Source organism: Canis lupus, chromosome 14 (assembly GCF_011100685.1).
Source record: "Canis lupus familiaris isolate Mischka breed German Shepherd chromosome 14, alternate assembly UU_Cfam_GSD_1.0, whole genome shotgun sequence".
Lineage (NCBI taxonomy): Eukaryota > Metazoa > Chordata > Mammalia > Carnivora > Canidae > Canis > Canis lupus.
Genome location: NC_049235.1, coordinates 39,786,857 through 39,799,883, shown reverse-complemented (window position 1 = coordinate 39,799,883; position 13,027 = coordinate 39,786,857). Strand labels below are relative to the sequence as shown.

At 40.6% G+C, this 13,027-nt stretch overlaps 1 long non-coding RNA gene across 1 annotated transcript; it reads right to left on the bottom strand.

Moving 5' to 3' along the window:
• Positions 1–3,806: 3,806 nt before the first annotated feature.
• LOC111098688 lies at positions 3,807–11,487 on the bottom strand. The gene is made up of 3 exons (XR_005369211.1): positions 11,370–11,487; positions 11,086–11,173; positions 3,807–4,182 (listed from the first exon to the last, which is right to left on the bottom strand). It is a non-coding gene; the product is annotated as an uncharacterized LOC111098688 (long non-coding RNA).
• Positions 11,488–13,027: the final 1,540 nt, after the last annotated feature.

Genomic DNA, 13,027 nt, shown 5'->3' with positions numbered 1-13,027 from the left:
GCCAGACAACAAAATGTGTTGGCCAGAGCATATACACAGCAAACACATGACACGTGACCCACGACAGGAGTCAGTTCTGGACCCAGAGGTCCAGAAGGTGCCTACCAGAAGAAGAAAGGCCACAAGGAGTGTGTGTCCATCTGCATAATCACTGGGATACACGGAGGTCCCATTCTGAGACTTGAGGAACTGCAGGGAATGTTGTATTTTATCAAAGTGGAAAGTGGCCGTGACTCTGGTCCCTATCTTTGGCTTTTCACTAAGAATAAGTGACTCCTGTGAGGCAATGACCAAGAAAGGTGATCAGTGGATGATTCTGGAAGGAAGTGACGATCAACCCAGGTTTCAGCCTGTGCCTTTAGCATAACTGCAACCCTACCAACCAGGAGAGGAAGTGTGACAGAAGTATCGTGGCCAAATTCCAAACTCAGATGATGACTATTTACTGTTATTACAGAATCAGAGAGGATTTTAGAATCTGAGAGGGAGAGAAAGAAAGAGACAGAGACAAAGAGGGACAGAGACAGAGACGGAGAGGAAAAGATTGAGGAAGCATCCACCCACCCACCATCCATCCATCCACCCACCCACCATCCATCCATCCATCCATCCATCCATCCATCCATCCAAAGGAGAGGCAAAGGCAGCAAGAAGGAGCCGAGAAAGGGATAGGCGAGAACAGGTGTGAGGCAGAGAGAGGAACGGAGGGAGGCAAACACCATTTCTTCAGGTCTGACAGTTTGCTGAGGAAATCTCCAAAAACGGCAGGAGAAACGAACAGTTAAGCTGCAGCCTGGGCCTCCTGCAGAGCCCACTGCCCTGCCAGCTTTGTGGAACCACCCGCGCTGCACTCCCTGCTCCCTGATGGGGATGAACAGCCGGCCTTTGTTCTGTGAACAGGGGCAATCAACACAACAGCATATCCGATGTGGAATATTGGTTTAGAGGGGGGCCGGGATCCCAGAAACCCCACCAAAGAGATAGTGGAAAGGTCTGAAGAGAAAGCAGAAGGCTGCGGCCAGGGTGACGTGCCAATTAAGAGGGCTTGCTTGGAGCTACTTGGAGTGGCAAGGCGAACAGCGCATGTAAATGATCAAAAGCAGGCAGGACCCTCTCCCATCAGTCACAAAAGATGCTTAAGGCCGGTTCCTTTGAATGCTGTTTTAGTAGTGGTCTCATACAATACATCTTAAGGAACATTTATACTGTGTTCACTGTGCATTCAACTGTGGCCACTTCAAAGGTTTAGCCAAGTATTTTATGGCCATGGTAAAGGGTTCTTATTGATTTAAATTACAAGCTTGGCTCCCGTCAGCTCCACTTGAGGGCAAAAATGCAATAAAATATCCCACAGCACAAGAGACAGACATATCGCATTGAAAATCTTAAGAGATCCTTTTCACTATAATCACTCTCAGTGATATTTATTTATATGGGCAAGGTTATCAGAGAGATTTGTCTACAATCTTTAAGCTTTGGAGGTTTGTCTTGGTTTGAGGGTTTGCTTTTCAAAAAAAAAATCTAGTTCCAACCTGGGCCAAAGGAAAGGTCAGAAGTGCATTCCGTGTCCCCCGGCTTAGCCTTCCAATGCTCCCCGACTACTAACAGAATGGTCGTTCCAAAAATAGTGACATTGACATACTGGCCATCACGGCTGAGGGATTATGGTTTTCAGTCCTCTGATCATTTGCATATCCAGCAGGCCAGACTCAAATGAATGAGAGGTGTCAAGGCTTGAATGACAAGCCTATCAAGGCGATGGAAGGCTGTCCCAGGATTAACTGTCACAGAGACAAACTCCACTCTGGAGACAGAGATACGAGAACGCTATTGGAAGACTGTAAAATTGAGAGGGGCACAAAGCTGTCAATACGAAACACTGTTTATGAGACTCACTAAACCCCGTGATCATCAGCACAAAGGAAGTCACCTTATGCTCAGAAAAAGAGAGAAAGCCGAGGCAGCAGGCTCTGGTCTGCTTCATTCCTGGTTCCTTTATAATAATTTGCCTGAAACATACCCAAGACAGAGCTAACCCCTGGACATACACAGAAAGTAGCAAATGACTATTATGTGTCTGACATTTGAAATAACATGTTTCTGGAGGGTTGGCATTACAAGAGTCATTTCACTTCAAAATGTTATTCCTAATGTAATTTTTTAAAATTCATAAGAGGCACTTGCCAGAATTCAGTGTAGCACTAAAGTCACTCAAAAGACAGAGGTCAAATTCATTTCATTTCTTTTATGTTTTCTTCTCTCTGCTAGATGAAATAAATGATTAAGCCTAGAACACTTGGCAGTTCAGCGAATGTGCTCCGTGGCACCATTACAAGATCGATTTTCTCAATACAGGAGTCTTTCTAGGGTGCACATTGCTTAGCTGACATCTGTCGCCGTTGTCATGGTAGCGCTCTCTCCAGCATAGTGAGAGGTCAGGCCTGACAGGGAAGGCCTCGCCAGCTCTACCCCAGTCACTTCAAGGTTAACAGCCAATGGACCAAAGAAATAGGCAATTATAGTACAGTCAATTCCGGTTAAGGAAATATCTGAGAAGTAAATATGTCTGATAAGTGAATGGAAATGAAACAGCCAATGCTATTGATGCAATCCCATAATATCAATATCATTTTGTGGTGTGGTTTGGTTGTTCCCTGTAAAATTTCCCTGCTCAAAGAAATCTAGCAAAAGCGAGGATACGCAAAACTTCATTATGCTGCCATTAGCCTCTGTGTTTGAAGAAGAGAATTCCCACAAATGGACAGATGAGTAGCAGAAGAGCAACACTTCTTGAAGAAAGAAGTGCCAAGAGGATCCCCTGGGTGTCTACCCTCTTGGTGTAGTCCTCTGATATTGCCTGCTGCATGTATGCCTGGAGAAGTTTCCCAGCATCTTAAAGGAAATCGACTTTAAGACAATATTTCTCAGTGCTACCTCATATTTACCAAATTTATTATTTATCAAGATGAAAGTTTTTTCTCCAGTTTCAATGAACCTAAAAAACATCAGGATTTCCAAATTACCAACAAGTTGGAATTAATAATTTCTAATGATATATATTTCTACTAAAGCATAACTTTTGATAGACAGAGAAAAAAGTATTACTGTAATAGACATTCTTTGAATAGAATTAGAAAAATGACAGGTGGAACTAAAATGTAAAGATTTTCAATTACAAGTCGCATACCCCAGGAATTCAGTCACTGACAACCTCTGCAGGTTGCAATACCTAAAATTCATTATGGTACACACATTCACATTACCCACTGCTGATTAAATCCTGCAGTTAGTATAAAGAGATCTTCAGATTTCATCAGACGTCTGAAAGAATGGCAATGACTTCTCTTCAGCTGTGAGATTTTGTGACTCACAAAGAAGAATGGCAAATTAAGAGTAAAATAAATAAATATATATATAAATACATATATATAAATACATATACATATATAAATAGTTACTGTGGTCACTTGTTACAGATTTTGTCAAATATCCATGGCTTATGGTTGGTGTAGATCTTCTTTGTGACTGCTGAGGTCTTTGGTCAACCCTGGGCGCCTCGAGATGGAGTCCCATCCAGCAGTGTCAAGTTGCACTTGCCAACTTGTCTCCCAGAGTCCTCACTAATAAACTGAAGCAATTCATGTCTTCATGGTGAAAGAGGATTTAGCTAGCACCTGCACTGGGAAACTGATGATACTCACTGCAGCCTGATGGTCTCTAGGAAATGAATGGCTCCATTTGAAAATTCAACATTATTTTAGAAGGGTTATGTGTGTATGCAAGAGAGAGTAACCCACTCAAATTAGTTTACACATAGAGAATTTTATTGTAAAGATGCAACAGGCAATCCTAAAAAGAATGGAAAGTACAGACAGGAAACAAATGAGATATAGGCCAAGTCATAACTGGAACTGAAACTGGAACGAAGCCCGGGTTATTGTCTCTCTGTGGGTTTCATCTTGGCCATGCTCTTCTTCTTTCTTCACTTTGGTCTCTCGGTAAGCTTCCTCTGCTTTCCACATGGTCTCACTTGGAACAAACTTTCAGTTCCAGCACCATCTTCATCTTACCCACTGAGTTTCTCAGTGCCTGAATTTCAAATCCCCATAAGACAGAATCTGATTAGCTCAGCTCAGGCAATGGATCAGTTCGTCCACAATCAGCTGCTGAGTTGGATTTAACCTGTCCGGGTGGGGGTAAAAGTGAGCAGGATGATGCAGTTTAGACACAACTGCCCAGGTCTACTTTGTCAGCAAGGGTGTGTCTCCCGTGTCTTCTCCAAGGATCAAAAGTGACATGTACATTGAAAAGTCCCCACATGCCCAACAGTTTTACTGATGAGCAACAGTTCTAAAACAAAATGATACTGACACGGTTATTCAACAATAGGACCATCAATTTATGTTAGTTGTAATGTTGTCAGACCCATCCCCATCGGCATAAAATGACCAATCCTGAGACACACACACACACACACACACACACACACACACACACACCTCCTCCTTTGCCTAAATACAGAAAAAATAAATATACACTCTTGAGCCTTGGCCTTCACAATAGACTTTGCACCTTTGGTCTACTGTACCCTGTATCTGCCCTGCACTCCAGCCAACCTGAACTGTTTTCTTTCCCCTCTGCAAGCCCCACCCTCTCCTTTCCTCCATGGCTCCATCCACACACTGTTTCTACTCCATCTTCTCTCTGGGCCATACCATAATTAAATATAACTAACACATTGAAGCTCTCAAGGAAAACCAGGAAGTAATGAATGGCCCCTGGAAGTGGGGCATTTTCTCAAGCAGATAGTTTAAATGGACACTTGATGTCATTTGTTAAGAGAAAGCATGCAGGGCCTGTCCTTGAGGGCCAGTTCGGACGCCAGCTCCCTCATAAAACCTTCCCTTGACTACCCAGATGAAAAATCAATAATACCTCCTCCGAGGAAGCATTTATTGTCTCTATCACAGTTTTCTAAATGTAAGAACTTGTGGATCCTTAAAATTATAAGCCCACAGACCTCAGTCTGAAAAACATTGCATTAGAAGCTAAACCCTGTCACCTGAGGGGCCATTTGAGCCATCTTGAGTCATGAACTTGAGACCTGATATTACATGGCAGTTCTAGGTTATTCGATTGACCTCCAGATGTTCCAGAGTATTTTTCTACTAATATCTAGATGACCACTGAAATAGAAACACAAATCATCATCATCAAATCTCAATTTTAAATACCCAATTTTTCAGGGCCTGTATAGTCTGGCATAGCCAAAAACTCATTCCAAATTACTGGGTCCACATGGAATTAACCAGATACCAGCTTCACCATTTTGATTTGACTTTGTAGCTCCGGCTTCTAAAAAACGTCAAACATCCTCTATAGCTTAGTAAATTATATACTACCTTCTATTTACACTTGATCAAAGCCATAAATCCAGAGCTTGTTTTGGATGGTGATAGATTTCCAACTTGTTCACCTATAAACCCAAAACACCAATCCTAGTCTTTTACAGACCCCATGATTTCAGACACACCATCTGAGCAGGAATGTCTATCATATGCCAAAACAAGAGAACTGTTTTATATGCTCACAAGCTATAAAAATATATATATAGTATTGACTTCATTTGAAGGTTTTCTGCTTTTTTTATCGTCTCTGGTCTGAACTGAGAATTACTGTGGTGGAGATAGAGATAACTCTTTTTTATCCTTTGTCTTATTCTCTGAGTGATTTTTTTTCAGATTTGGGCTGAGGCTATTTTTTAAAATCTTTTATCTAATATATAAAATGTCAAGAACCATGCCAGGCATCTGAGAACAAAGTATCTCATAGTTTAATGGGGAAGACAGATATATAAATAGATAATGCAATGGGATAAACTATGCAAATCAGGTATATATTAAAAGTTATGAAAAAGAAGAAAAATATTAATACTTAGGAATTTCAGAAGAGCAGCTTTTATAAAAGACCCACGTAAGTACCGGTTTTTGCTAACCAAAATTAGTGCCTTTTTTCACTAACCTAAAGAAATCTGAAGATTTTCACTTTTATGAAGAAAGCCATCAGTGTACTAATAGCCTTTCATAAAAGTGAAGTGACATAAACTTTCAGAAAGCAGGGGATACCTATATTGCTGCATAATAAATTACCCCAAACAGGGCAGCTTAAAGCTAACTTTTTTTTTCCCTCACAATTTCAGTGAGTCAAGAATTGGAGAGTTAAGGTTTCTCATTAGGTTGCAATCAAGATCACTCACATGGCTGTTGGCAAGAGGCCTCAGTTAATCTTACTGGACCTCTCTGTCAGGTTGCTTGAGTGTTCTCATAAAATGGCAGCTGGATTTCCCAAGAATGAGTGAACTAAGAGACTGAGACGGAGACAGAGAGAGAGAGGTCCTAATCTTAGACATCCCACACTGTCACTTCCTACATATCCCACTTTTTTCAAAGTTACTCAGGTCAGCCCACACTTAAGGGCATGGCAATGAGGCTCCATCTTCTGAAGGAAGAAATATCAAAGACATATTTTGAGATCATGAGTATTGAAGAATGAATAGGAGCTTTCTATAGAGAAGCTAAGAGATCAATCTGGGCAGAAGGAAGAGATGTACAAGTGTGGGAAAGTGTGAGTTCCAAGAAAAGCAAGGAGTTCACTGAAGGTGTTCAAACTTATCTCAGCTTTTTAATTGGACAAAACCTTACAAAGAAGCCCACTATGCAAAACAAATAAAAGTAGCTCTGATACGGTTGAAGCTAGGTGAAGGAGGGAGAGAGGGAAATTCCACTACAAGACAGCCTTTATGAGAACTCCCTGGAGGCACCAGTACTTGATAGAGTTGTCTGAAAACCATCCCTATATGCAATAGCTAGTAGTGCTAAGCTAAAGTGCAAGACATAGTCTTTGTTAATCTTTGTCTTATCAGGTAACAAATTGTGTACTTGTCCTATCACTGACCTAGAACTGAATTTTTAAAATTCTCTTTAAAAAGAGGATAATGATCTTGTTGCAACACAGGAAAATTCATATTCCAATAATTCACTTATAAGAGAGTTCTTTAGAACTCTATGTATCAGTTAGCTATTGCCACAAAGATTCTGTGTAACAAACCATCCCAAAACTCGGTGACTTAAAAACCAACTAGCATTTATTCTCACATATCTTCAAGTAAGCTACACATCAACAAATTTAAGCTGATGTTCAGGTTCCATGGCTTTCCTTCAAGTTGCAACTCAGCTAAATGGGTAGCAGCTATCCATGAAAGATCATCCCATAGAGAGAGGAGAAGTGCATAAGGCACAAGAAGGCAAGCAGAAAAAGACAAAGCCTCTAAAGCCCTAGAGTCAGTACTGGCACACTTTGCCCACATGCGGTTGGCCAAAATCAAGTTCTATGGATGAGCCCAAAGTCAAGGGATAGTAAAATACACTCCTCCTACATGAGCCTAAAGTAAGGGAGTGAAGAATTAGAGCTAATCATTCAATCTATTAGCTTCTGAATGCATTTTTCCTTAAAAATAAAATTGTAAATCATAGTTTATCATATTAGCTCACCAAAACTGATTTAATGCTAAAAAGAATAACATCAGTGGCCTAGAATCAGACAGTTCTATGATGCAGTCACATTTTTTCTTTTTCTTTTTTTTTTTTTTTTTAGATTTTATTTATTTATATTGAGAGAGGAGAGAGAGTATGGACAGGGGCAGGCAGAGAGAATCTCAAGCAGACTCCACGTGGAGATCAGATCCCTGAGATCATGACCTGAGCCAAAATCAAGTCAGATGATTAACCAATTGAACCATCCAGGCACCCCTATAGTCACATTTTTTAAAGTAAGCCAAATTTGTCTTCCCAGCTCACTTCCTTTATCCTCTTAACATTGTTCCCATTTCTCCCTGTGGACTCAGCATCATCATGGCTTCCCTAAACCCCTCACCTTGGTGCTCACTCATCCTTCATGTACGTCCTCCTAATTACTTCAGCCCCTAGTTTCAGAACTTTGAACTCCACATTGTAGACCCCTCCCAATTGGTTGCCAAAAGGAAAACCATCCGATTGATCCAATTCATAGTCACAAATGAATAGCCCATTGTTTCTTAACAGTCTCCAAGACATTTGACTTCCTAAAGGGGCCTGTCCCAAAGCCCAGTGATTCTCCCACTGGTGAGATTCAAGACAGTAAATACATTGGTAAAAGTCAAACCATCTGGGATATTTTCAGAAAAGGGGAATATGTCTTAGGCCTTCCAGTTACTCTCATTTTGTGAAGGAAGTGTCATTCACACATGCAGAGCCTGCTGTATTCACTTTATTACTCTAAGTTCCAATATTTTCTTTTCCTCTCTATGCTGCTACAGGGAATTGAACTCACCAGGAGAAGATAAATATCAGTTACAGGACCAGTGTTGTTTCCCATTTTGAAATTTACTCTATAGGCCAAATCTTTAAAAACTTTCTTTTCTTTCAACATTAAAATGACATATTTCAACATGAAATATGCCTACTTTGACTTAGGAGGAGCTTAATAGTTTAGTCCTTGTACTGGGTTTTCATATAAACATCCCTATTTTAAACAAACAAACAAAAATAGAAATCATTGTCTTGAGAACATTGCTGTTAATCATATGTGAAATAATGTTTACTTTTAAAGACAGATCATAGAGAAGGATTCCAGGTATTAAATTTCAGCAACATCACTTTTCTGTCCTGTTCAAATGTCTGTGTACAGACAAAGGGAAGTGGAGAGTTGAGGACTGAAAATATCATGCAAAAGAATAATCTGAATAATTTGGACCAAAAAAATACAGCTTTATTGATCTTAAGGTATGAATTTATGTATGGTTCTTCATTTCTGCTGATGTTTTCATGACAAAAAATAGCAATGCCTATGTGCCTTGTGACAGCATTATTATGTCATATTTTAGCAATTTTGAGCAGCCTTTGAAATAGTCAATATCCTCCCCCTGCACTTTGTCATGCAAACTACAGTACCTAGGATGGGCCAGTGGCAGCAATTATTTCTCTTCTTGTCTAGCCAAGTGTCGATAACCATAGCATCAACTTCAGGTAGGCTATGCTAAGTTAGGATTTGGGGTGTTGGGTTTAAGAATTCCTTCTGACATTTTCTCTGACATTAGCCAAAGAGGTCATCCAAATTCCATGCTGCCCAAGAAAGAATGGTTTTCTTTGTTTCTTAACAATCAAATTCTGATGAAGTCGAAATACAATCAAAGCTCTCAGCGAGGAGAACTGCAAAAGGCAGTGTGTGATAAGTAGTATGACTGGAAAGGTAAGCTCCATCCTGAATGGCAAAGTAGCCAATCACTCATCAGTCGTGAAGCTGCCCTTATTACTGGCTCATCTAGAGTGAACTCATAGGTTAATGGCTAAAATGAGGCATGGGGTTCAGAGCAACAGTTCAAATTCCAGATCCTACATTTACCAGTGAAATTAATTAACCTTTCAGGGCTCAGATTTTCTTGCCTGCAGGTGAGGATAATAGTACAAACTTCTTAAAGTAATTATAAAAATGAAATGAGTCCCCATGTGTGAAGTGTCGAAGACAGTGCCTGGCCAACGTCATGTCACTATCATCATTATCTGAGGATTCTTCTTAGCCATGCTGGCTCTCTTTCCTCTTAACACAGATATTTGAGAACAGCTGAATCAGCCCATGGTTGATTCACATCCTTGAGTTTCTTCTTAAAAAGCGCTATTGGGAGTGCAACTTGGACAACCACTCAGATCTTGGCATGATCTAATAAAGTTGAAGCTGCTCATTCCCTATGAGCTAGCAACACTACTCTCGGGCATATATAATGGAGAAATTTTTAGACCAAGAGACTAGATTGGATTAGAATATTCATGGAAATATGGCTTGTAATAACAAAAAAAATGGAGACATCCAGATGGTCATCAAGAAAAGGATGGATAAATAAGTCTCAGAGTATTCACACAACGGAATAACAAACAGTAGTGAGTATGAATAAAGTATGTTACATGTATCAACTTAGACAAATCTCACAAATATAATATTGAGTGAAGAAAAGCAATTCATAGAAGAATATAACAGTATGATTCCATTTACATATGGTTCAAACATGGAAAATTTGTTTTTAAAAAGCAGGAGCATGAGAGGAGTTTAAATAATGAGGACTTGAAAATGAAGCCATAATAGAAAAAATCACATCATCAACATATAAATAGAGGCATATCTGGAGCATAACATGCATAAAATCAGGATAGGGGTTACCTCTGGGAGTAAGAAGGGCATTATTAGAGTCTCAATGGTGATAATAATGTACTATATTTCTTAATTTGGGTGGGTAGATGCAGAGACATTCATTTTATCACAAAGTCTTCCAATGCATACCTATTATGAATTTGTAAGTATTTTAACCTTCTGTTCAAAAGTTCTTCAATGAAGAAAAAATTAATATAGCCACTATCTCGCTTAGTTAGGGTCCCTCCCCTTGTCTCTCAGGTGGCTCACCCACACGTTCATGCCAACACATACTGAGAAGGCCCCAGCTCCCCCTCTTGAGTGTGCCAGGGGCTGTTCTGCAGGTATGCAATAGAGTCAGGTCAGAGGGGCACTCGGCCTCTATTTACATATTTGTTTGTTTTCTTAATAGAAAAATTCATTATCTTGCCAAAATGATCTGACACCTCTTCTCACAGAGATTTCTGTACCTCGCGCTTCACAGGGCAGGAGGTGGGTTTGCTTTTCCTATTTTGCAAAGGAGGAATGGAAGCACAAAAGCACTGCGCTCCTATTGGCCAACTGTTACAGTCATTGTCTCTTCCCGCAGCTTCCATTCTGTTTTATCCCCAAAGGGGTCTTCATGCACTGTTTGCCTCTATATACCATCCACAAGTTCTTTTGGAAGTCAGAAGCTCTAACTCTTAAATGTAAAAACAACAAGGGAATGGCACATCTGGGGTTAAAACCCAACTTTCCTGATCACAAATTCCATAAGGGAATATCCTCTAAATGGGATTTAAATCCATACGTGGTGCTCATTATCCACCATCAGGCCAGATGGGAGGAGGAGAGAGAACAGAACCACGGAGAGCTCCAGGCACTCACCTGCAGTAATGGGGACCAGTCCCCAGCCGCTGGCCCCTCCCTGCAGCCACCAGGGCTTCTCTTTGCATTATTTATTTATTTCCAAGACCTAGGGGTAGGAGAGGAAAGAGAAAAAGGAAAGGAAGTGATTTTTCTTCTTAATAGGTTTGCTCTTCTCGCTCTGGCTAGAATCAATGCAAGCGAGTGGAGTTGAACACACTCCTTAGCATCCCCTCCCCTCCAAACTGCTTCCTTCCATCGTAAATAATTCAGACAAAATAAAATAATCATGTGCTGGTAATTACCACCCCTCCCCAAAAACAAACGATCGCTGCAATGCAGTCCCCCTGGATGTTACAGGGGCCGTCAATGGTGCCCCTGCTGATGGCAAGTTGAGGCCGGGATGAGGGGTGGCATCTGAAGGTGAGGGCAGAAGGGCTGTTGGTTGTTATTCCCACATAGAAGAGCTATGAAATGATGTCACTGTGCTGCCATGGAAATGGCTGGCTTTCTGCTAAGGGGTCTGGAAACAGCACACATTTAAACCGGCTGCTCTAAACAAAAGATGTTTATTTTCATTCTAATTCCCATCTTTCTTCATGAGAATAAAGTTTCTAAGAGAGGCTTCCAGGCGGCCCCTCCTCAAAAAAAAAAAAAAAAAAAAAGTATGTCTTTTCTCCCAGCCTCACCTTTCATAGAGTTTTTATTTTGTGGGTTGATTTCTTCATGTAAACACCTTGCTCAATTGTGTGGGCCTCACTGATAAGAATTTTTAGGCAAGGAGTAAGTGGTTGTTTTGCTTCCAAACATCAAAAAAGTTCAGGCAGACATGGTACCAGTTACAGTATGAAAATAACATTCTCCACCCCATAAAACAAAATGGTAGCAACTCATCACCAAAAAAAGTCTCTCCTAATAAAACTGTGTGTGTGAGCAGTAGGAGATAAGGACAGGGTGGTAGAAGACATCTCATTTGGACACCAGTAATTTACAGGGAAATCTCAGCTTACTCTACTTAATCATACTTATTCTCTGCAGATTCATAGTCTTCAGGGAGAATTAAAGAAGCTATGAACAATAACTTTGAAAACAACATAGACAGAACTGTTATGATACCAACTTAGTAATGCTATGTGGCATGTGGCCTTTAAATAAATAAAAAGCTGGACAAAAGTAACCTAACTCATAAACACATAAAATCCTGGCTCTTCTTCTTGCTCTCTTTCACTGCTCTGAAGATGCTAGAGAAACCCTTCTGGAGTGGAGACAAAAGGCCTTCGAAACCTGAGTTTTCCCCAGGCTGCCCCACACAGTGGGAGTAGAAGTGGATCCCTTCTCTCTGACACCAGAGGTAAGAAAGGCCATGAGGCCCTAAATCTGACTTGTCCAATATAGTAGCCACTAACCACGTGTGGCTACTTACAGTTATACGGATTAATTTTAAATAATTCAAATAAAATTTGAAATTCAGTTCCTGAATCACACGGGCACATTTCAAGTGCTCAGTGGCCACACATGGCTAGTGGTGCCCTACTGGACAGTGCAGACATAGAACATTTCCAGGGATCCCTGGGTGGCGCAGCGGTTTGGCACCTGCCTTTGGCCCAGGGCGCGATCCTGGAGACCCAGGATCGAATCCCACATCAGGCTCCCGGTGCATGGAGCCTGCTTCTCCCTCTGCCTATGTCTCTGCCTCTCTCTCTCTCTCTGTGACTATCATAAATAAATAAAAATTAAAAAAAAAAAAAAGAACATTTCCATCATCTTAGAAAGTTCTACTGGACAAAGCTGTTCTAATGTCGGCACACTGTAGAAGATGATAGATAGATGATAGATAGATGATAGATAGATAGATAGATAGATAGATAGATAGATAGATAGATAGATAGACAGGCAGACTCACTACATGGGGGAAAGTCTTTCAAAAGGGAAGAAACAGAATCTCCAACTCTAAGTCACTTCT